The following is a 22,704-nucleotide window of genomic DNA, read 5'->3' as shown; positions in this document are numbered from 1 at the left end:
ATCCCACAACCATCAGGGAAGCTATATGTGGGGGGGGACACACACCAACTAACACCACCAGGGAGGCTATAGTTAATAGTGGTGCTTTAAAGTGACCCCTAAAGAAAACCTGATATACTTAATAGTGGTGTATTTATACTTACCTGGGGCTTCCTATAGCCCAATGAGGTGCAAGGGCTCCCTCGCAGTCCTCCCAGGCCACTTTGTTCTCCTGATATCTTGTCCACTATTCTATCCAGTTGCGCTCTTCTGTGCATGCACAGCTCAGCCATACATGTGCCCCATTACCCTCCCGCAGCCAAAAGTGTTCTGTGTCTGTACAGTAGTACTGCTCAGGTGCAGAACACTCCAGGGCATTGGAGATTGACAGGGGTGCATACGCAGAAGAGCACGACTGGCCAGATTACTGGCAGTGATAGGGAGAGAATGGATCAGCCAGAGAGGACAGTGAGGAAACCCATACACCACATTGGGATGGAGGAAGCATCGACCCCTAATTGTGCAAAGCTCAACCTTTTCCCTCACTTTAGGTTTTCTTTAATGAAATGTGATATAAGGGGAAAAATGGATTAGAACTGAGGGTGTGGTCTGTGTTGAGGGGCAGAGTTTGAGGCGTCAATGCCTTTGTGCCTACAAGCTCCTGAGGTATAAATCTGTCCCTGTGTAGTGCACAAACAGAACCAGAAATTGCTGCAGCTCTTTCAATGTTGCTAAACTTCTTTTGGCAGCCTCCCTGCCCAGTTTTCATCTTGTCTTATGTAACATCCAGTTCTTGGCACTCTCACAGCTGTTCCACACATTTTCTCCAGTGTTCAATTACAGTCTTCCCTGTGTTCCATGGCATAGCCAATGCTGTGGAATGGAATTTTTTTTTTGGGGGGGGGGGGGGGGGGGGTGCTTCCCCTGACTGACAGCTTTCAAAAATTAGATACCTTATATGCTTTGTAAAGCTATGTACCCACATTGCGATTTTCCAGACAATTTTCCCGATGAACGATGATTTTTTGATCGGTTGTTTCAGTGATATCACTATGTGGGTACAGTCACGTGACTACGCAAAGGTTGCTTAGCATCACGGCGGTTCAGATTGCTAACATCACCGATGACTCCCACGCAAAGTACCGCGATAGCTTGAAGTCTTGTTCGGTTCCGACGCGTAATGTCTCGTGGCGTCGTGCATACCCGCCGGCAGGATGAAGTGTTGCTTGATGACATCGCAGGACCTGCGGGCAGTGAGTACTGGTCTTAAGCTCTTTGCAAACCATGGCTTTTGCTGTAGCATGTGATTGATTAAATGTCAGGAAAATGCTACTAAGACAGCTGAAACTTGTTTAGGGTATTCAAAGTCTCTTAAATTGATGTCATGTGTGCACTTATGAATAATAAATGCTGTAGTTAAATCAAAATGTTCCAACAGAGTGTTAGTTTAAAAGTATGCACACTTATGCAATACGCGATTTGTACTTTTCCTTTTTTTTTATATATTTTTCCCCTAACAGATTTGTTTGTTTTTCAGTTGTATTGTGCAGGTTACAGGTCACATCAAAGATGTTTTTTTTTTTTTTTTATGAATTATTGTGGTTTCACTTTTTTACATTAGACAAAACTAACATTCTAACCAGGGGCATAACTAGAAATCACTGGCCCCCTTGCAAAGCTTTAGTTGCCCCCTCACCCCCCCCCCCTCTCCCCACCTCTCAAAACAGAAATTGAATATAAAAAACACATAATTAGGTAGCTTGATGTAGGTGTCCTCAGTATAGGTAGCCAGGTATAGGTGCCCTAAAATAAGGTAGCCAGGCATAAGAGCCCCAATGTAGGTAGCCTGGTATAGGTGCCCCCAGTATAAGTAGCCTGGTATAGGTGCCCCCAGTATAGGTATCCTGGTATAGGTGCTCCCAGTATATGAAGCCAGGTATAGGTGCCCCTAGTATAGGTAGTCTGGTGTAGGTGCCTCCAGTATAGGTAGCCTGGTATAGGTGCCCCTAGTATTAATTGCAAATAATGGTAAAACAATGTGGGAAAGGACTGTTATGCACAGGCCACTAGATACCACCGGATGTGCTCTGAACCAGGAGACAGAAATAAGTGCTTCAGACTCCACAATCTTCCCAGCACAAAGGCTACAGCCAGGCAAAAAACCATCAACACCAGGATAAATACAACTAAGAACCTAGAGGGAAACACTATTGCAATACAAAAAGAGAAAAACAAGAACAGGTATACCTCTACTATTCATCTACAGTGCTGTGTTTGAAAGAAAAAGTTGAATTTGTGTAGTTTTGTAGAACACTTTAAGTGAATTACAGTCATAGTTGGTGTGCATTAGCAACTCATCAGGGGATTGATGATGACGAGTTTCTAATAGTGACGATTATGTAGATGCAAATAACTTTGAGTTGATGCAAATGTATGCACATTTTTATGTAACATTTATGCAGCTTGAAAATGAACCAATCAAATTTTACCTCAGCAGTATTTGATTGGTTAATATCCAAGCTGCATACATTTGCATAAATTTGCATCAACTCAGTTATTTGCATCTACTTGCATCACTAGTTTCGAATACCAAGAAAAGCATAGGGCGGAGCTTGGAAGTAATTGTTGAGTGACATACCTAATCACCCACCTTAACATGTCAATTGAGTAAAGGCAGTCTGGATCCTGGATGCATAGTGATACAATCATTGACCCAGTCCTGGTTTTAGTTTTTTTTCATTAACAAGAAGTTTTGAATCAGGATGATACCATCTCTCATTTTCTGATGGCTAATAAGGTAAAATACTCTACTACTATGCTGAAATATTTTTATAACAAATCCAAAAGGCTTTTGCACTATAAACTGTAAGTAATAGTGGTTTGAAGCCTGCTATTAGAGCAATCCATCTATAAGAAAACGTAACTGACATGTACATTAAGATGAAGTGGCAACGGGTGGCAACCCCCCAGAGGTGTATCAACCTTTTCTGCAGACACAAATGCAAGCACTAGAGGTACTTTTCACCTACTTTTTGGTACTTTTTGAATTGAAGGCTGATGAAAAATTATATTTAACAGAAGATGAAAAATTATCTCTTAGGAGAAAACTTCAGAAAAAAAGTAAATTGGAGTGGGCCTACAGTGTAGTATTGTATTCAAGCTTTATGAACCACTTAAGTACCAGCGGTCTCTGCCCCCTTAAGGGTCCAAAGACCGCTAGTACACAAATGACGGAAACCAGACGAATCGCCGCATATACCCGCCGCAACCGCCATCACCGCCGCACGCTGGGATCCTCAGGACATCCACTCTGCTGCTTTCATTGGCTCCTGACCGTTTACATTGATTGACTATCAATGTAAGCCTATGGGAGTTGCTTACATTGATAGACACAGCCAGGAGCCAATGAAATCGGCTCCTGACTGGATCACAGGGCTTTACCACCATAGAGACAGACAGAACAAGTGAGCTGCGATGGGACACGGTGGGGATTCAGTGGCAAGATCAGCGGGGAGCGGCGAAAAATCAAATTTCAACAGCAACTGGTCTGAGTGCATTAAGTGATAAAGATGCTAATCCTGCATTCAAAACTTTCAAAACTCTTTCTGCTGTTTGGAGTTATCACATACCTTAGTAGCACTGCTCCTTTAATTGCCAAACAGTTGCATGCTGGGGGATCTTTCTATCTATAATATATTCCTCCTCTTCCCTCTATTTTCCCCTCCTTCTAATGACATAAGACACTGCAATTCCTAGTATGGACCTCAGTGGGAGTGTCTGAAGGGCGGATAACGAATACAGCAAGAGGAGAAAAGAGAGTGAGGGAGGAAATGATGTCAGGATTAGCTTCATTCAAAGGTAACCAAGATGGAAACTGTCTAGAATAGGATTCTCTGCTTTTCCTTTATAAAATTCACATGAATCATAACGTGGACAGTGCAATACATCTGTTATGTACGTAGAACTAGTGTTTATCTACTCATATATGTGTTTTTTATTTCTAGATTAGCATGGATGTCACTTGTTCTTTAATGGACAAATAGTGAAATACATTGATTGGATTTCTGGACAAATGTTAACTATGCACTGTAAAATATGTATCATGAAAAGTTGATACTTTTATAGGAGGAAAATTGCGTATTAGTCAATATTTCAGATGGTCAATAAGACACCAATAATTCCATTTTAAATTCATTTTAACACATATTGTATGCAGAATGAAATTAGACCAATAAAAATCCACAGGAAGTACTTTTGATTGGCCCAGTTCCAAGTTGCATACAGTTTGCTTTAAATTTGTACGCAAGCTGGAAAACTAGGATCTCATTGACCATCTTTACTCCATACCATAGATGTCACCATAATAACCTTACATTACATAATCTGACTTTATACTTTATATGTATTTGTCTTTGATGCGTTATAAACAAAAATTAAAATAAAATACTTTTCTGTGGTCTGGAGCTTTGACTAGAATTATACAGTAAAGGGTCAGTGAGCTTATTTTGAAGCCAAAGCCCACAGGAATGCCAAAGGGAATATTATTTAATCAAAAGTGCAAATAAACTCTGCATGAGTACAGTTGTTAAACAGCAAGAGAAATAAAAGGATGTTGTGTTATGCTCTGAAGATCCATATCCAAAGAATTGTGAAGTTTTCCAAAGACATCAGCGGATTGCATTCAATACACTTATTGCAAGCTACTTGTTGTTATGATAGATATAATATTCATACTGGGCCATTGCACACTGCTGAACTGAATGAGAGATATCTCAGTGGGTAAACATTGTCGAAATGAATAATGTTTAAGTGGAATGCTAGTTATTAAAAAAAAAATACAAAAAAAATGTTTTGGACTACTGTGGTGTAAGTGCACCATTTTTTTTACTGCTGTCTGTTCCTCACTGAGGTTTTCCTTTACTTCTTATCCAGTGGTGGTGACTTTGACAGGAAATTAAGGGTAATCTCTACAATGAGCACATACATTTTAGAGAACATTATTGAGAACTCCTGTTGAATTTGTAATACAATCCGGGTAACTACTGGCAAGAATGTTTCTGGATTTCAGATGAGTGATGAGGGTGATCAGGGCCGGATTTGTACTCCTTACCGCCCTAGGCCACTGTGTCCAGCCGCCCCCCTTCAGTATAGGTAGCGAGATGGCCCTCCCCTCTTCCCTCTAGTATAGATAGCCTGATGACCCTCCTCCCCCTTTCCCTCCAGTATAGGAAGCCAGATGACTCCCTTAATCCCTCCTTTTCCCACCCCGTACCTTTCACTATAGGTAGCCAGCTCACCTTCACATCACAGCAGCCACCAGTGTCACTCATTTCTCCGCTCATCTCCAGTGCAGAAGCTTCCTTTTCCTTTCCATCTCCAATGCTGACCAAGTCCATAGCCACTGTCCACAATGCAAACATGCACAGAGTGCAAGGTGGCTGCTGCGCAGGTGGCTAGCAGCAAAGTACCGCGGTCAGGTGCTTGCCTGATCTCCCTGCATAGCAGCATTTGCAAGATTGCAAATGCTGCACCAGTTTAGCCTGCTGCTTTGGTGCCCCTGCTCCTGCGGTGTCCTAGGCCATGGCCTAGGTGGCCTTGTCCTAAATCCGGCCCTGAGGGTGATGCTTGGTAAGATGTAAAGGCAGACATCATAGGGGGCACTCAAAAGTCAATAATAACCTATATAAGTTCTAACACCACCATGTTCTATTGAAATGTAAAAAGAAAGGTTTGATTAAGACCGCTCCTTTATTTACAAAACAGCTGCGCACAAATGTCCCTGCAAATAATCAGCCTTCCCTGCTCACAAGGTAACTGCCTCAATGGTTAATCAGTTCAACAATATTCCTTCAGCTGCAGATATGCAAGATTCCACTTCAGTGAGATACCACCACCACACCCCTAGCAGTGGGCACTCACCATTATAATATGACCCATTGTTAGATAGGTCCTCAGCGCCTATGGGGTCATCTGGCCGCCCCCTGCCATACAAAGGAAACCTTGTCCACTGCTTCCACCTTATTGCAGGATCATCACACCTCAAAAAAACATAATCGAAGCCACCAAAGTGTAAAATTGTAAAAACATTTTAATGATAAAAGAAATGCACACTCACAAGCATTCACCGCTTACCGTCCGCTAAATGCAGGATGCGGCTTTCTCAAGTCTCAGCAATGCCATATGGCGTCATCTCCTGAGCAGCAAGATTTGACATGAGCTCATGCTCACATGAACGCGAGCTCCCGTCAGTAAACAAAGCAGGCCCCAGCGACCAGCCTGTGATCGGAGCTGGTAGGCTGTTTTTTTTCCTAGCATTTAACAAATATTTATTTATATAGCACTGACATCTTACTCAGCGCTGCACAGATAATAGTCTTGTCACATAACTGAGCCTCAGAGGGGCTCACAATCTGATCCCTACCATAGGCAAATGTCTATGTATATACAGTATATGTGTCATGTAGTGTTTGTATCATAGTCTAGGGCCAGTTAAAAGGGAAGCCAATTAACATATATGTATATGTTTAAATATATATATATATTTTTATTAAAATAATAAAAAAATAAAACTAGCAGCAGCAATGAAATAGTACCAAAAGAAAGCTCTATTTGTGAGAAGAAAAGGAGGTAAAATTAATTTGGGTGCTAAATTGTATGACCGAGCAATAAACCATTAAAGTTGTGAAGTGCCGAATTGTAAAAAATGGCCTGGTCACTAGTGGGGCATAAACCTCTGGTCCTCAAGAAGTTAAAGGACACCTGAAGTGAGAGGGATATGGGGGTTGCCATATTTATTTCCTTTTAAACAATACCAGTTGCCTGGCATCAGCAGTGTCTGAATCACTTACCAGAAACAAACATGCAGCTAATCCAGTCGAATTTCAGTCAAACATCTAATCTACATGCTCATTCAGGGTCAATGGAAATTTGTATTGTTTAAAAATATCAGCCTCCAAATCCCTCTTACTTCGGTTGTCCCTCAATATTATGACACATGCTCAATGCAATGCAGAAGGGCCAGTTGCATCAGATACATGATTTCTTTTTACTCTGAGTACCTGCACACATATACAGGCACTGAGTATGAAAATAAATAATATATCTGAGATACAAGTCAAGAAGTGGATTAGAGCATGAATTTATCAAAATTCAACTCAATGGAAAACACAGCCTGATTCACATGCATTTTTGCATAAATAAGGTCTGAAACATGATCTGTTCTTCATGCAAATAAGATAATGAGAACCCAATGAAATAAACAAGTCCAAATGTCATGGAATTATTGAGTAAAACAATTCAAATTTACATATTTTTGTGTGGCAAAAGTATACACGAATCTAGGATTACGAAATCATTTGATGGGGAAATTGGTGTCAGGAGTTTCAATCGATGAAATGATAATCAGGTGTAAATGTAGAAGTTTTTGCCTTGCTTAAAGAGAAACCTTAACTAAGAATTGAACTTCATCCTAATCAGTAGCTGATACCTCCTTTGCCATGGGAAATCTATTCCTTTTCACAAACGGATCATCAGGGGGCTCTGTATGGCTGAATTAGTGGTGAAATCCCTCCCACAGTCTGATGTTCGCACTTCACAGCTCTGAGGTCCTGACATCACACTGTGGGAGCCTTGTTGCATTGTGGAAAATAACAGCTGTTTCCAACTTCCATTGTCACCATGTGATAAATGTCTGAATGTAAATCAGGGAGAGGTAAGATTTGACAAAGAGCAAACACTGACTAAATCATTTATACATAACTATTGTAAAAATTAAGCACTTTTTATTACATTATTTTCACCGGAGTTCCTCTTTAACAACTGAAATCTGGGTCTTTACTAACATGAAAAGGAATGTTGCCCATAGAAACAGCACTACTCAATTTCTCAGTAATAATTCATTTTATTGGTATCACAAATATCTAAACAAGATAGTAAACCATTTAAAAACAATTAAAACTTTCAGATGACCAATTGATTATCATAAATCAGGGGTGACCATTGCGTCGATTGCAATCTACCAGTAGATCACAAAGGACTGCTGAAAGTTCATGGTTGGCGTTTTAAAATAGCACGCCAGAGGCTGATTGTGCTGCGCTGGTGTATTATCTAATTGTGCTGTTCTGCTGCCCTATGCAGAGCAGCACACAGCCAATCAGAAGAGGCGAAGGGAGAGGTCAAGGCAAGTGAGAGCAGTGTTCTGCCCACCCCTCTTCCTCCCTGGCCCACCCCCCTTCCTCCCTGGCTGCCACTCTCCTCCACCACATTGACGGGATCCCCCCTCACTGGAGCTGCATGCCCGAAGAAGCATGCAGCACTGAGACCTCAGATTAGCGGGGACTCGCAGTGGAGAGGAGAGTAGTGGGTAATGGCGCATATACATGAACTGCTTCTCCTGTATATGCACCGTTACTCACCGCTCTCCTCTCCACTGCGGGTCGCCGCTTATCTGAGGCGTCAGTGCTGCATGTCCCTATGGGCATGCAGTGCCAGCGAGGGGGGTGAGAATGTGGAGGAGGAGAGAGGCAGCCAGTGGAGGGAGGGGGGCACCTATGCCTAGCTACCTATATGAGGGGCACCTATGCCTAGCTACCTATATAAAGGCTAGGTCTAGCTACCTATATGAGGGGCACCTATGCCTAGCTAACCTATACTGGAGGCACCTATGCCTAGCTAACCTATACTGGGGGCACCTATGCCTAGCAATCTATATGGGATGCACCTATGCCTAGCTACCTATATTGGGGGCACTTATGCCTAGCTACCTATATGGGGTAGATACCTATATGAGGGGCACCTATGCCTAGCTACCTATATAAAGGCTAGGTCTAGCTACCTATATGGGGTACACCTATGCCTAGCTACCTATATGAGGGGCACCTATGCCTAGCTAACCTATACTGGAGGCACCTATGCCTAGCTAACCTATACTGGGGGCACCTACGCCTAGCAATCTATATGGGATGCACCTATGCCTAGCTACCTATATTGGAGGCACTTATGCCTAGCTACCTATATGGGGTAGCTACCTATATGGGGGCACCTATGCCTAACTATCTATATTGGGGGCACCAATGCTTAGCTACCTATGTAGGGGGAACCTATGCCTAGCTACCTATATGGGGCCACCTATGCCTAGTTAACCTATACTGGGGCACCGATGCCTAGATTTTTTTTTTTCACTTTTATTCTGAACTTCACATCATTCGTTTGTGGAAGTGTTCAAAGGAGACCAAAGAAAATTTTGGAGGATCTCAGGAAAACGGTTATTGATTTTCACCAAGCTGAAAAAAGGTTATATAGGCTTTATTGGAAAAGTTGAGTCTCCACCAGTGCACCATTAAGCTGAGCATTTACTAATGGTTGCAATTTAAACACATTGCAGCGCCTCTTAAATCAGGCCGCATCTGAATGACTACTAGCTTAGGTGTGTAAGTTATACTTCATGGCTAGCAGGTTATACATATGCTTGCATGTTATTTTAATTAGAGGTTTATGGTCCCTTCCAATAGGATGATCCCACTGTGGTGGAAGGGTCTAGTATGGAATATTTTGCATACAAAATGTTTTAGTGTACAGTTGTAGCATTTGTTTTGAATGCAAGGGGTGTAGTCTGCCTAGAGGCTCTGCAAGCACACCTAAGCTGGTAGTCATTGAGATGTGGCCTGGTTTAGGATGCCCTGCCATTTCTCTCTACTGAATTTAAACACATTAATAATCTTATCAAGAGTGTTTGACCTCCAAAGATTTCAAGTGTATAAAGACTAGAATAGATACAAGTGTATCTATTTCCAATAGATTTTTCAGCCACTGTGCCTCCTTCAGTGTTCCATGCCTTCTCTCTATTGCCACCGGGGGCACATGTACCATACATGCCATCAGGTCATGTGGTACAGGCTCCCAGTGGCGTTGTAGAGAAGACACAGGACACTGAAGGATGTGTGCCAGTGCACAGATGAGCTAAGTAGCACCACACTCACCACAGGCCTGGGGGTACATATTACACATGGGGGTGACTGGCCGGAGGTCCATCAGGTCCGTCGGTCATCAAGAGATTAAATGTTGCTACTGTTGCATACTCCACTGAGCCCTTTCAAGCAAAATCTTTCCATGCCGGATAAATTATCTTGATTGATTCCGCCAGAAATCTATGATCGCCAGAAATCAATGAACGGGGGGGCCACGTTGTAGCGTTGATCCATGGCTGATTCGATCACGAAGACCAAATCTGGCCTATATCGTTGCCACAACTCAATGTACAGAAACCTTAATACATGAAGAACCCCAGGCTATTGTAAAAGAAGATGAAAGACTCTCTTACATTACTGAATGTCAGCGATAGCATTCATGAATCAACAAAAAAGGGGAACAATTGTGTTCATTGCAAGGTTGTAAGAAAGCCACTGCTATTTAAAAATAAAATTGGTGTCCATTTAGATTTGTCTAAAAAACATATGAATTAATAAGCAGGCTATTAAAGAAATGTCCACTGGTAAGAAGAGAAAAATATAACTCTGTTTTGGAATACTATGTTTGACAAAAGGGAAACACTGCACTGCATTCTAGCTTATGCCTTTTAACCAGTATATTAAATATTTTGGTGGTACAGATACAGTTTATGCCTGTTTTGCTGCCTCTGGGCCAGGACAGCTTTCCATGACACCCTTGACGTAACTATGAATTCAGAAAAATGTCAGGATATCTATTTGTGAACTGAAGCTCAAGGGAAACTGGGTAAAGTTGCAAAATAGCGACCCTAAACAAACACGTAAGTCTATTAGAGAATGGTTGAAGCAGAAGAAAGTTAATGTTTTATGACTCTGTCCTGTCACAATCCTGACCACAATTCTTTGGCAAAGCAAACAGTTCCTTCAAGGAAACCAAGCAAAAACATTGTGCCTGTCATCTTTGCATATTCCTCTGTTACGGAGCATAAAAAAAAAAGACTGGTAAAGCTCTGGGCATTTTATTGCCAAGCAGTTAATTTGGGTACTGGCGGAACTATGTTAAAATTGGCATCGCATGGGCCATAATGTCGGTGATGCCCAATAAATATCTGGATTAGGCTCTGGTACCCATTAATAAGTGGAATTAGGCTGCTAGTGCCCATTCATTAGCTTAAGAGAGGGAGCATTAAGCAGCAAAGGCAGCAGTTATATTGGCATTGATTGTGGTGGAGGGCAGTAATTTACAGGCGCGGAGCTAGGGGGGGTCGGGGTAGGACAAGTGCCCCGGGGCGCCTGGTCCCCGAGGGCGCCCTCAGCCTGGCTGAGCTGCGGGTTTTTGTTTTTTTTGCGGCGGAGGGGAGGGGAGCAGCGCAGAGAAGAGGGAGAGCTGTGCGGACGGTGGGGAAGGGGGGCCATATCCCCCCTCCTTCCCTCACCTTAGGTGCTCTCTCTCTCCCTCGCTGTCCCCTCTAATGTCCGGGTGGCTGGCCTGGCAGCGGCGGGCGGAACTCACCTCCGTCTTGCTCCAGCGCCGGCCGGAAGTTCGAGTGCGCAGCCGCTGCTCTGGTCTGGACCAGACCAAAGTAGTGGCAGATCCATCCGGCGCTGCGACGAGAAGGAGGTAAGTTCCGCCCGCCGCTGCCAGCCTGAGCCACCCGGACATTGGAGGGGACAGCGAGGAAGGGAGAGCAGCTCTTCTCTGCGCTGCTCCCCTCCTGCTGGGGAGGGGGACACCTGACCTGGCTACCTACTCTGGGCACATATACCCCTGGCTACATATACTGGACATATATCCCTGGCTACCTACTCTGGGCACATATACCCCTGGCTACCTACTCTGGGCACATATGCCCCTGCCTACATATACTGGGCATATACCCCTGGCTACCTACTTTGGGCATATACCCCTGGCTACCTACTCTGGGCACATATACCCCTGGCTACCTACTCTGGGCACATATACCCCTGGCTACCTACTCTGGGCACATATACCCCTGGCTACCTACTCTGGGCATATATACCCCTGCCTACATATACTGGGCATATACCCCTGGCTACCTACTCTGGGCACATATACCCCTGGCTACCTACTCTGGGCACATATACCCCTGCCTACATATACTGGGCATATACCCCTGGCTACCTACTCTGGGCACATATACCCCTGGCTACCTACTCTGGGCACATATACCCCTGGCTACCTACTCTGGGCATATATACCCCTGCCTACATATACTGGGCATATACCCCTGGCTACCTACTCTGGGCACATATACCCCTGGCTACCTACTCTGGGCACATATACCCCTGCCTACATATACTGGGCATATACCCCTGGCTACCTACTCTGGGCACATATACCCCTGGCTACCTACTCTGGGCACATATACCCCTGGCTACCTACTCTGGGCACATATACCCCTGGCTACCTACTCTGGGCACATATACCCCTGCCTACATATACTGGGCATATACCCCTGGCTACCTACTCTGGGCACATATACCCCTGGCTACCTACTCTGGGCACATATACCCCTGGCTACCTACTCTGGGCACATATACCCCTGGCTACCTACTCTGGGCACATATACCCCTGCCTACATATACTGGGCATATACCCCTGGCTACCTACTCTGGGCACATATACCCCTGGCTACCTACTCTGGGCACATATACCCCTGGCTACCTACTCTGGGCACATATACCCCTGCCTACATATACTGGGCACATATACCCCTAACTACATATACTGGGTACATATACCCCTGGCTACATATACTGGGCATTTATACCCCTGGCTACATATACTGGGCACATATACCTCTGGCTACATATACTGGGGACACATACCCCTGCCTACATATACTGGGCACATATACCCCTGGCTACCTGTTCTGTGGACATCTCTACCCCTGGCTACCTGTTCTGGGGACATCTATACTGCTGGCCACCTATTCTGGGGACACCTATAGACCTGGGGCTACCTATTTTTGGGCAAGCATTGCTGTCAGATTGAGTGTATTTTGGGGAACTGCTGCCAGGTGAGAGGTGTCTACCATATTAAGGGGACATTCTGCCTATTTATGTGAAATGCTATCTATTTATGTGCCTCATGACTGCTGAATTTGTCTTGTTGGGGGCCTCATGGTTACTGAATTTGTCTTGTTGGGGGCCTCATGATTTGTTGGGGGCCTCAAGATCGCTGAATTTGTCTTGTTAGGGGCCTCATGATTGCTGAATTTGTCTTGTTAGGGGCCTCATGATTGCTGAATTTGTCTTGTTGGGGGCCTCAGGATTGCTAAATTTGTCTTGTTGGGGGCCTCATGTTTGCTCATGATTGCGGAATTTGTCTTGATGGGGGTGGGGGGCTCATGATTGCTGAATTTGTCTTGGAACATGCTGGAAGGTACATACTGAGGGAGGGTGGGTGAGCGTGAGCCTGCTAACCTCCATGTACATTTGAAGGGGCGTGACCAAATGTGGAGTACCCATAACCACGCCCACATTTGGTCACGACCCTTCACCTTAGGGGGCGCATTAATAGTCTTTGTCCCCGGGCGCTGAAAACCCTAGCTACGCCTCTGGTAATTTAGAGTTAGCATCGGTGTCTGTGAATATTGCGGTGGATTTTTGTATTTTTGTGGCGTCCTTTCTAAATGTACACATTTATTGTATCCATACCATTAGAGAAGAGCTCTATATCCATGTCTTGGAACCAGACTACTAACAGAGAGGCAATGAATATGGTTGCCTATGCCTAGCTCCCTTCTCTTTAGATGGGTTTTAGGTTCCAGGAGATGTCTTAAATAATTTTTGTTATAGATTTCTTATATTCCATTTCAAAAGAAATGACAATGTAGGGTAATATTGTTTATTACTAGCAACAACCACACCTTTACATAGTATACTGTGGCCTGTATGCAATAACTTCTTCTCCTTAGAAGATATTTTCAAAATTATCAAATACATGCCTTTCAAACCACCAGCAAGCAAGAAAATACTTAAAATAATTTTGAAAGTACCTTTTCACATACTTAAAAAAAACTTTTCAGGACAAAAGTACCAAAAAGTAGCCTGAAAAAACACTGTAATTTTTGTATATATATTTTCTTGGTTGTTCGGGTTTAAAAAGGCATTTTATTATTGGCAAGGTGTGAAAATATCAACTCTTAGAGAACTAAGAAGAAAGAATGAGCTGCATATGAGTCCTTGTCAATATAAAGCTTTTTAAACCATCAGCAAGCACGAAAATACTTTTGGTAGTACCTTTTCAACTATTTTTTGATACATTTTTAATTTCAAAGTATTGAAAAGTTATTTTAAACAAAAGATGAAAAATTATCTCCTGGGAGAAAACTTAAGAGAAAAAGTGAATTGCGTAAGGCCCTTTATATATCAAAGTAACCATGGAATAAATGTGAGCAATGTAAACTGAGTAAATTATGAAAAGGTTACCGTCAGCGACAGCTGCTTGACAAAACTATGTTTTGCTCCACAGGCAGCTTTATGTTATGTTGTAAGTGTTAGGAGGAAGTCTGTCCAATTTTACTTTTTAACAGTACAACTTACAAAAAAGCTTAATTACCGGTAAACAGTATATTTTTTTAAAGGAAATGGAAAACGGAACTCTCTATATTCTTGTCATTTCACTTTTTTTTATTTTTTTTTATAGAAAAAGACATTTAATGAATTTAGCATGGCGCTATTTATGGTGAATGCAATATAAATAGTAACTCCTAGAAACACAAGTCATTAATACACTGGCCCTTTTGAAGTTTAATGAAGTTTAATTTAAAGTTTAATTTTAATTTGCCTTTCCATTGTTCTTTGATTTTAGCTACAATTTTCCAGACAATCCAAATTATTTGTATTATACTCCTTTAAATGGCGACAGTGCAGTTATGAATGAGTGCTAATTTATATTTTTATGTAAATTGACTTATAGGGCAGGAAGGGGGTTGTCAGAAGCAGCAAGGCAGTAACTGGTGCAGTAGTATAAAATCTGATAAAGACTACAATTTGAGTGTTGACAACATTATATTGGATGCATCCGTTGGAGTTCGGTGGACCTCATTTACATTATATGTTATTTCTGTGACATATAATACTTGGTGATCACTGATATTCACTGCAGAGAATGGAATATTACATTGTATGCCAAGAGAAACACCTAGCTATTTAACCACTTAAAGAGGAACTCCAACCAAGAATTTAACTTTATTCCAATCAGTAGCTGATATCCCCTTTTACATGAGAAATATATTGCTTTTCACAAACAGACCATCAGGGGGCGCTGTATGACTGATATTGTGGTGAAACCCCTCCCACAAGAAGCTCTGAGGACCGCGGTGCTCCTGGCAAACTGCCACAATGTAACAATGTTCAGAGACAGAAAATAGCTGCTTACAGCTGTCTCTAACGGCCAAAACAGCTAGCAGTAGCTACATAACCTGCCCACAGTAAAAATGTCACCATGTGATACATGTTAGAATGTAAATCGGGGAGAGGAAAGATTTTACAATGAGCAAACACTGACTAAATCATTTATAAATAATTATTGTAAAAATGAAGCACTTTTTTTATTACATTATTTTCACTGGAGTTCCTCTTTAACCTCCCTGGCGGTACAATAAATCGGCCAGGGGGCAGCGCAGCACTTTTTTAAAAAACTTTTTTAAAGCATGTAGCTAGCCTAGCGCTAGCTACATGCTTCCCCCCTCCCTTCACTATCCCTCCCACCCCTCCGATCGCCGCGGGCGCTTTTACCCTGCAGGAAATCCCGTTCTGAACGGGATTCCCTGTATGGGCTTCCCTGACGCCATGGCGACGATCGCGATGACGTCACCGACGTCATCTACGTCATCGACGTCGTGACATCAGCGGGTGCTCCGAAGATCCACTCAGCGCTGCCTGGCACTGATTGGCCAGGCAGCGAAAGGGGTCTTGGGGGTGGGGCGGCGTGGCGGATAGTGGCGAATCAGCGGGTAGCAGCGGCGATCGTTATGCACACGCAGCTAGCAAAGTGCTAGCTGCGTGTAGCAAAAAAAAAAATGATATAAATCGGCCCAGCAGGTCCTGAGTGGCACCCTCCGGCGGCTTACCCCGTGTCACACACGGGGTTACCACCAAGGAGGTTAAGGACCGCGGTGTTAAACCCCCCTAGTGACCAGGCAATTTTAACAAAATAGGCCACTGCAGCTTTAATGGCTCGCTACAGGGCCGTACAACTTGGCACACAAGTGATTCCCCTCCCCCCCTTTTCTGCCCATCAACAGAGCTTTTTATTGGTGGGGTCTCATCCCTCCTGCCTTGTTTATTTTTTTTTTATAAATATTTATTTATTTGTTTTTAAATACATTTTCCTATTTTTTTTTTTATTTCCCCCTCCCTCCCCCCGCCAGTCAATTTTCATGACCGGCTTTCATAGGCTTCAGCCTATGACAGCGGATTACTTCCCTGCCTACAGAGGGGGTAGCCATGTGGCAGACTTATGGCAGAGCGGAGCTTTGTCATTCCAGCGGGGATGTGCGCATGATCCCCTTCTATCTCCGCCCACAGCCATTCACGCCAATCAGAGTTGAGTGGTCCTGGGGCTGCCGAGCTGCCAGCGCCAATCGGCGTGGAGCAGTCGTATAGTGGTTAATGTGCTACAATGCACATAGCAAAGTTCTGCATCTGCCTAATGAGAACAGGAACTTAATCTCAGTTCTTGACTCCAGCCATCTATAAATGAGCCAAGTTGTTTGATGCATTTTTGGTATATCCATTACTGCACTGCTCTTTGATTTGGTCTCACGCATATATTTCTGCTATTTGTAAAGCCATGAATGAAGAGACTTTTTTTCTCCTAGGTGATATTTTTTGGGATTGTCGGAAATGCCAATTTAGATTCGGCTGAAATTCCAATTACGCAAAAAAGATTTCAGCGGAAAGGTTTTTTTTTGTTTGTCATTTTTGTTAATAAAGTTAAGCAGTTAAAAAAAGTTGTTTTGCAGAATCCGTTAGATTTTGCGGATGTCTGCTATCATACAGACATCGTTGATACACTACCAAATTCTTTGAGTGGCCATATACTTCGTCGGTACTCGGTAGCTTTGGACCAATCACAGGCTGCAGACATTTTCTGTATTCTGAGGTAAATCTCTGCATTCTCTGATTGGTCTATTACTACCAAGTATTTCAGAATCAGAACACAGAAATTTAGACCAATAAGAAGACTCAGATACTACCGAGTTTTGTGATTGGTTTAAAATTTCCATGGTATTCCGATCTCCACTGAAAAAAATCTGCACCCTGTGATTGGTCCAATGCTTTAGAGCTCTGTGATTGGGCTAAAATTTCTCAGTTGCGGTAATGCAGTATTTCCTTGGAATACTGATCTCCGATTACTACTGCAGTAAGATTGGATTGGATCCTCTGCAATCGGTATTCCACTGAAATTTTCCGACCATCCCATCTCTTATCAATTAAATGCCTTTTAAGCAACCAGCAAGCAAGAAAATACTCCGAATAATTTTGACAATACTTTTTGATACAGTTTTTGGTAGTTTTTCAATTGCAGAGTACTGAAAAGTTATTTTAAACAGAAGTTGAAAATTATCTCCTAAGAGAAAACCAAGTGTGCAGAAATAAGAATAAATGTACATAAATAATGAAGAATGTGATAAATGATGCCTCCTACGTAATAAAATCACAGTAATCTGCATCCATGTCTGTGGGCGGACCTGCTTGGGGGTCATTCTAGCACAGGAGCACACAATAACTCACACTCCAAGCAGTAAATAGCACTGCTTTGAGAGATGTGCAGAAACATTTGGAGCAAGCGCTGAATGCAGTAATTGTACAGAGGTTATCTCAAGCACACACTGTTTATTGGTTGCTAGAGCAACCAGCATCTTTCTGCTATTGAAGCCCAGGTCGCAGAGAGGGCACGTTCAACAATTGGGGAACAAGTGTATCTGCAGAGAAGTGAGGGGGGCTGACCATTGTGTTATTGTGTTAAGATATACAAATAAACACTTTTTTAATTCTGAAATAACATTCACCATAACTACAAGTTTATTGTGCAAGAATATTACCATTTTCTCACACTTGTATCAATGCTGAAGCCAGGGAAGAAATAGAAATGCTGCTCACATTAGCCTCTTTTAACATCAATAATTAGGTTTTGTACTTGTTAAATGTGCATATGTGCTTATGCATATAAGATGTAAAATGCCCCATGCTCTGTAAATCATTTATTTCCTACATAGCTTTCAATTACAGATATAGTCATAATCTGATGCCTTTGAACATGGCTGGATTTAAAGAGAAACTCCAACCTAGAATTGAACTTTATCCCAATCAGTAGCTGATACCCCCTTTTACATGAGAAATATAATGATTTTCACAAACAGACCATCAGGGGGCGCTGTATGACTGATTTTGTGTTGAACCCCCTCCCACAAGTAGCTCTGAGTACCGCGGTACTCTGGGCAAACTGCCACAATGTAACAATGTTCACAGACAGGAAATGGCTTTTTACAGCTGTCTGTAACAGCCAGAACAGCTAGAAACAGCTACATAACCTGCCCACAGTAACAATGTCACCATGTAATACATGTCAGAATGTGAATCGGGTAAAGGAAAGATTTTACAATGAGCAAACACTGACTAACTCATTTATACATAATTATGGTAAAAAATGAAGCACTTTTTTACTACATTATTTTCACTGGAGTTCCTCTTTAAGGCAAGGCCGCAAAGGCCATGGCCTAGGGCACCAGGAAGCCAGGGGCAGGCAGGCAGTTTTATTGTCAAACATAAATAGCAGTGCTCACAGACTTGGTATTCAGCAGTGAAAAACATTACAGGAAGGGGGAGAACCGCACAAAATGAGGGAAGCACAGGACAGGGGGAGAACACAGCACAGGTTGGTGACAGTGGGTCTTGGGCAGTGAAATGTACAAATCCGGCCCTGCATTTGAACCTTTTCCTAACAGTTTTTTGAATTGTACATCTCCTCATGAGAGATGAGTGAAAACTCCTCTAAAGTTATCGTGGAAAATTTGGTTAAAGATAAGTTCTGAAAATTTCATGGAAACATTATCACCAGTACATTAAAGTCAATACCAATGAATTTGAGATTAATAGCAAAGCCAAGATACTCTACATGCTAGAATCACCAAATCTGTAGGGTGTGTTAAAGTGGTCTGAAAGCCAGCATTTCTACTTTGCTCTAAAAGATTCCTCACATCCTGAAAACTACTATCCCAGAATTTTTTTTTTTTGCAGAACATCACTGAAATGGTTAAACAAAGCACTTTGCCCTGCTATTCAGCTTCAAATCTGCATCCAAACTGGAGATAACAGTATCTTTCTTTACATTCCAATGATGTTACAATGTGTAGTGATGGTAATAGTTTTCTTATGGGGGGTGGGATTGGGGAATAATGGAGTTCACTGTATATATATATATAGGTTTGAATCAACAATTTCACTGCTCTTGCCTTTGTAGTCTTACTGTTGTAATCAGCTGTCTTTGTATGCAATTTGGATGCTATCCCTTTAATTATCCTGAGTATAGTGTGTCCGTCCGGTCTATTCATTTCTCTGGGTGGGGGATTAGTTCGCCCTTATGGATGATGTGTGGGACTTCACCCGGCTGCAGATTGTGGTGGGATGTGAGTACACACACTAATCGGGCAGCTTCTGCCCGTTACCCTGGTGACACTGCAAGCGGAGATTTCTCTGCTATAGGGCTTCTGTGGTCCAGTCACTCTCCGTAGTGACGTTTGTGCGCGCTGTAGCAGCACAGCCCGTCAGCGGGGAGGAGGGGTGGCTCTTTCCACACCTGGACCAATGAGAGGGGAAGGCTGAAAGAAGGCATGTATTTATACACAGCCGTAACATAGCGGGGCATGTTTTCACATAGCTGCCAAGTAAGCCACAGTATCCATGACCAAGCGCCAGTGAGGTGTGAAACAATTGTCGAATCATCTGTGGGCTATCTGTGTGTGGGTCATCAACATTGGTGAAGTATCGCATCTTTCCTTATGTGAGCTGTTTTGTTGCTGCTGTATATCTTTTATTACAAGTGGATTAAAACTGTTTGCTACAGCATCGGTGCCCATGTGTTGCTTTGCTGATGTACAAGGTTGTTACAATGTGTGTAAACACAGTGTAACAAGTGAAAAGGAGCTCTCTTTGAAGCTCAGAACAGCTAATTAGAATATGTTAATATACAATGAAAAGCAGTTTGAATAAAATGCAATGACTTTAAACTACACTTAAGCAATAAGCTTTAAACTACACTTTGATAACTTGTAATTTGTAAACAGACAATATTACTTATGCACAAAAACAAATATGATAACTGTATGAGTAATAAAAAGTAGGAAAACACATTTTTATTGAATGTTATGTCGGAGTTTCAGACCACTTTAACTACTTAAAGACCTCCCCACGCCAATGGGCATGGTCGCGCCGGCAGCCCCAGGACCGCCTAACGCCTATTGGTGTCAGGTCCTGGGGCTGGCTACTGCAGGAGATTGCACGCAGGCTGTGCACGCATCTCCTGCTTGAGGGGCGGAGCTCCACCCTGCCTTCAGTCTCCGAGCAGCGATTGCCGATCGGAAGACTGTTAGACGGCAAAACCGCCTTCTTTACCTATAGTACAGAGCTGCGATCAGCAGCGGCGCTGTACTGGGGACAGACGTGTGACACGGCTGTCCCCCTTGGGGAGTCTGAAGCGATCCGCTGTGATCACTGATAGGCAGATGGGGGAGGGAAGGACGGTAATTTTCATATAATAATTTAAATAAATTATAAAAAAAGACAACATAAACATTTATTTATAAACAAACAAACAAACCTGGGGTTGATTAGACCCCACCAACAGAGACCTTTGTTGGTGGGGGGAAAAGGGAGGGGATCACTCATGTGCTGTGTTGTGCGGCCCTGCAGCTTGGCCTTAAAGCTGCAGTGGCTAGTTTCACAATAAAAGGCCTGGTCTTTAGGGGGGTTAATCACTGTGGTCCTCAAGAGGTTAAGAAGAACAGTGGGAGCAAGGGGAAAAATCTTTCAAAAAGGCAGTTTTGAAGAAAATTGATTTTAAAGTTATGATAGGAAAAATGTTTTTTTTGTTTTGTTTTTGTTTTTAATTATGTTTAAATGACTAAATGTGGATATGGATAAATAATGTATCTACCGATCAGAAGTGAAAATTTACACATATCAAGAGAGAGAGAGAGCAGTGAATTTCATGCTGGGCTTTCCATGTGATCAATACACAGTGGATAAATGCCCTCTAGAAACTCTATGGAACTGGCAAAGCTTTGGCATGGATCACTGAACAACCATAATATTGCTGTATAAGGATCTCTGACAAATATACCTATGATGACCTATACCTATGGAGACGAGGGGTTCCCCCCTCCAAAGCCTTTTTATTCCCTTTGTCTCACTTTCAGACTGGTATAGCCAAAATGCGGAGCCAGGGCCGGAGGGGGTTCCGCAGCCTGAGCTGCCCACATGCCTATGAATGTAGGCCCGGGGGGATGATCATGGTGGCATTTAGGAGGTATCCCCTTTAATAAGGGGACCCGCAGAGGGTCTCCCAGATGCCCACCCCTTACATTGGTGAAATGGGTTTAGGGGTAGAAGTACCTTTTTACCCATTTCCACAATGAGTTAAAGGGATACTGTAGGGGGGTCGGGGGAAAATTAGTTGAACTTACCTGGGGCTTCTAATGGTCCCCCGCAGACATCCTGTGCCCGCGCAGCCACTCCCCAATGCTCCGGCTCCGCCTCTGGTTCACTTCTGGAATGTCAGACTTTAAAGTCTGAAAACCACTGTGCCTGCGTTGCCGTGTCCTTGATCCCGCTGATGTCACCAGGAGCGTACTGTGCAGGCCCAGTATGGTCTGTGGCTGCACAGTACGCTCCTGGTGACATCAACGGGATTGAGGACATGGCAATGCAGGCGCAGTGGTTTTCAGACTTTAAAGTCTGAAATTCCAGAAGTGAACCGGAGGCGGGGCCGGAGCATCGGTGAGTGGCTGCGCGGGCCCAGGATGTCTGCGGGGGACCATTAGAAGCCCTGGATAAGTGAAACTCATTTTCCCCCGACCCCCCTACAGTATCCCTTTAAAGGTGAAATAAAAATGTAACGATGAAAACAGTATTTGAATATTCGTAATAACCCATAAATACAGTATCCTCAGAAATGTCCCATAGCATTATCCTCGGGTATTTACATCAATCCATGTATTGGCACTTGTTATACTAAGTACAGCAGAGGAAGCAGGACTTCACATGTGGCTGATGATCACATCGCTAATCTGCTGTGAGTGGGTGAGTGCAGCACATACCTGGCATCCTGGGGATAAGAGATGGGATGCTGCAGGCCAGTAGGGAGGTGGTGCTGCCTTGGTGGAGGAAGCAAAGGGAGGTAAGCGTAGTTCCAGTTTTGCACACACAGTTTTGCACACACGCACAGGGGGGTGGGGTGGGATTCGTCCGTACAATGTATTGCTTCAGGTGGCAAAAAGTGTGCCTCAGAGAGAAATTCCACTTTTGTTGAAAAAATCTCAATGTTTTCAGTTTGGCTTTATGAATGTCAAGGATTGATGACATACACTATCTCAGCATGGTTACTTTGCTTTAATGTGGAGATAAAACACAATCGTTCCACTATTTCTCTGATAGAAGCTGGCAGATAGGTGCAACAAAGTTTGCAGCCAAAGGACCAGCCTAGGTGTTGTAAATGAGTAGCAAAGGGTATTGTTTTGTGCCGCTTATT

At 43.1% G+C, this 22,704-nt stretch overlaps 1 protein-coding gene across 2 annotated transcripts in view; it reads right to left on the bottom strand.

Moving 5' to 3' along the window:
* BCL6 (BCL6 transcription repressor) overlaps positions 1-22,704 on the bottom strand; it is a 155,352-nt gene that overhangs the window by 85,007 nt on the left and 47,641 nt on the right. The gene's annotated exons all lie outside the window — the stretch shown is intronic.

The sequence above is a fragment of the Hyperolius riggenbachi genome, chromosome 4, assembly GCF_040937935.1.
Source record: "Hyperolius riggenbachi isolate aHypRig1 chromosome 4, aHypRig1.pri, whole genome shotgun sequence".
NCBI classification, from domain to species: domain Eukaryota; kingdom Metazoa; phylum Chordata; class Amphibia; order Anura; family Hyperoliidae; genus Hyperolius; species Hyperolius riggenbachi.
This window is presented reverse-complemented; position numbering and strand designations above follow the sequence as displayed.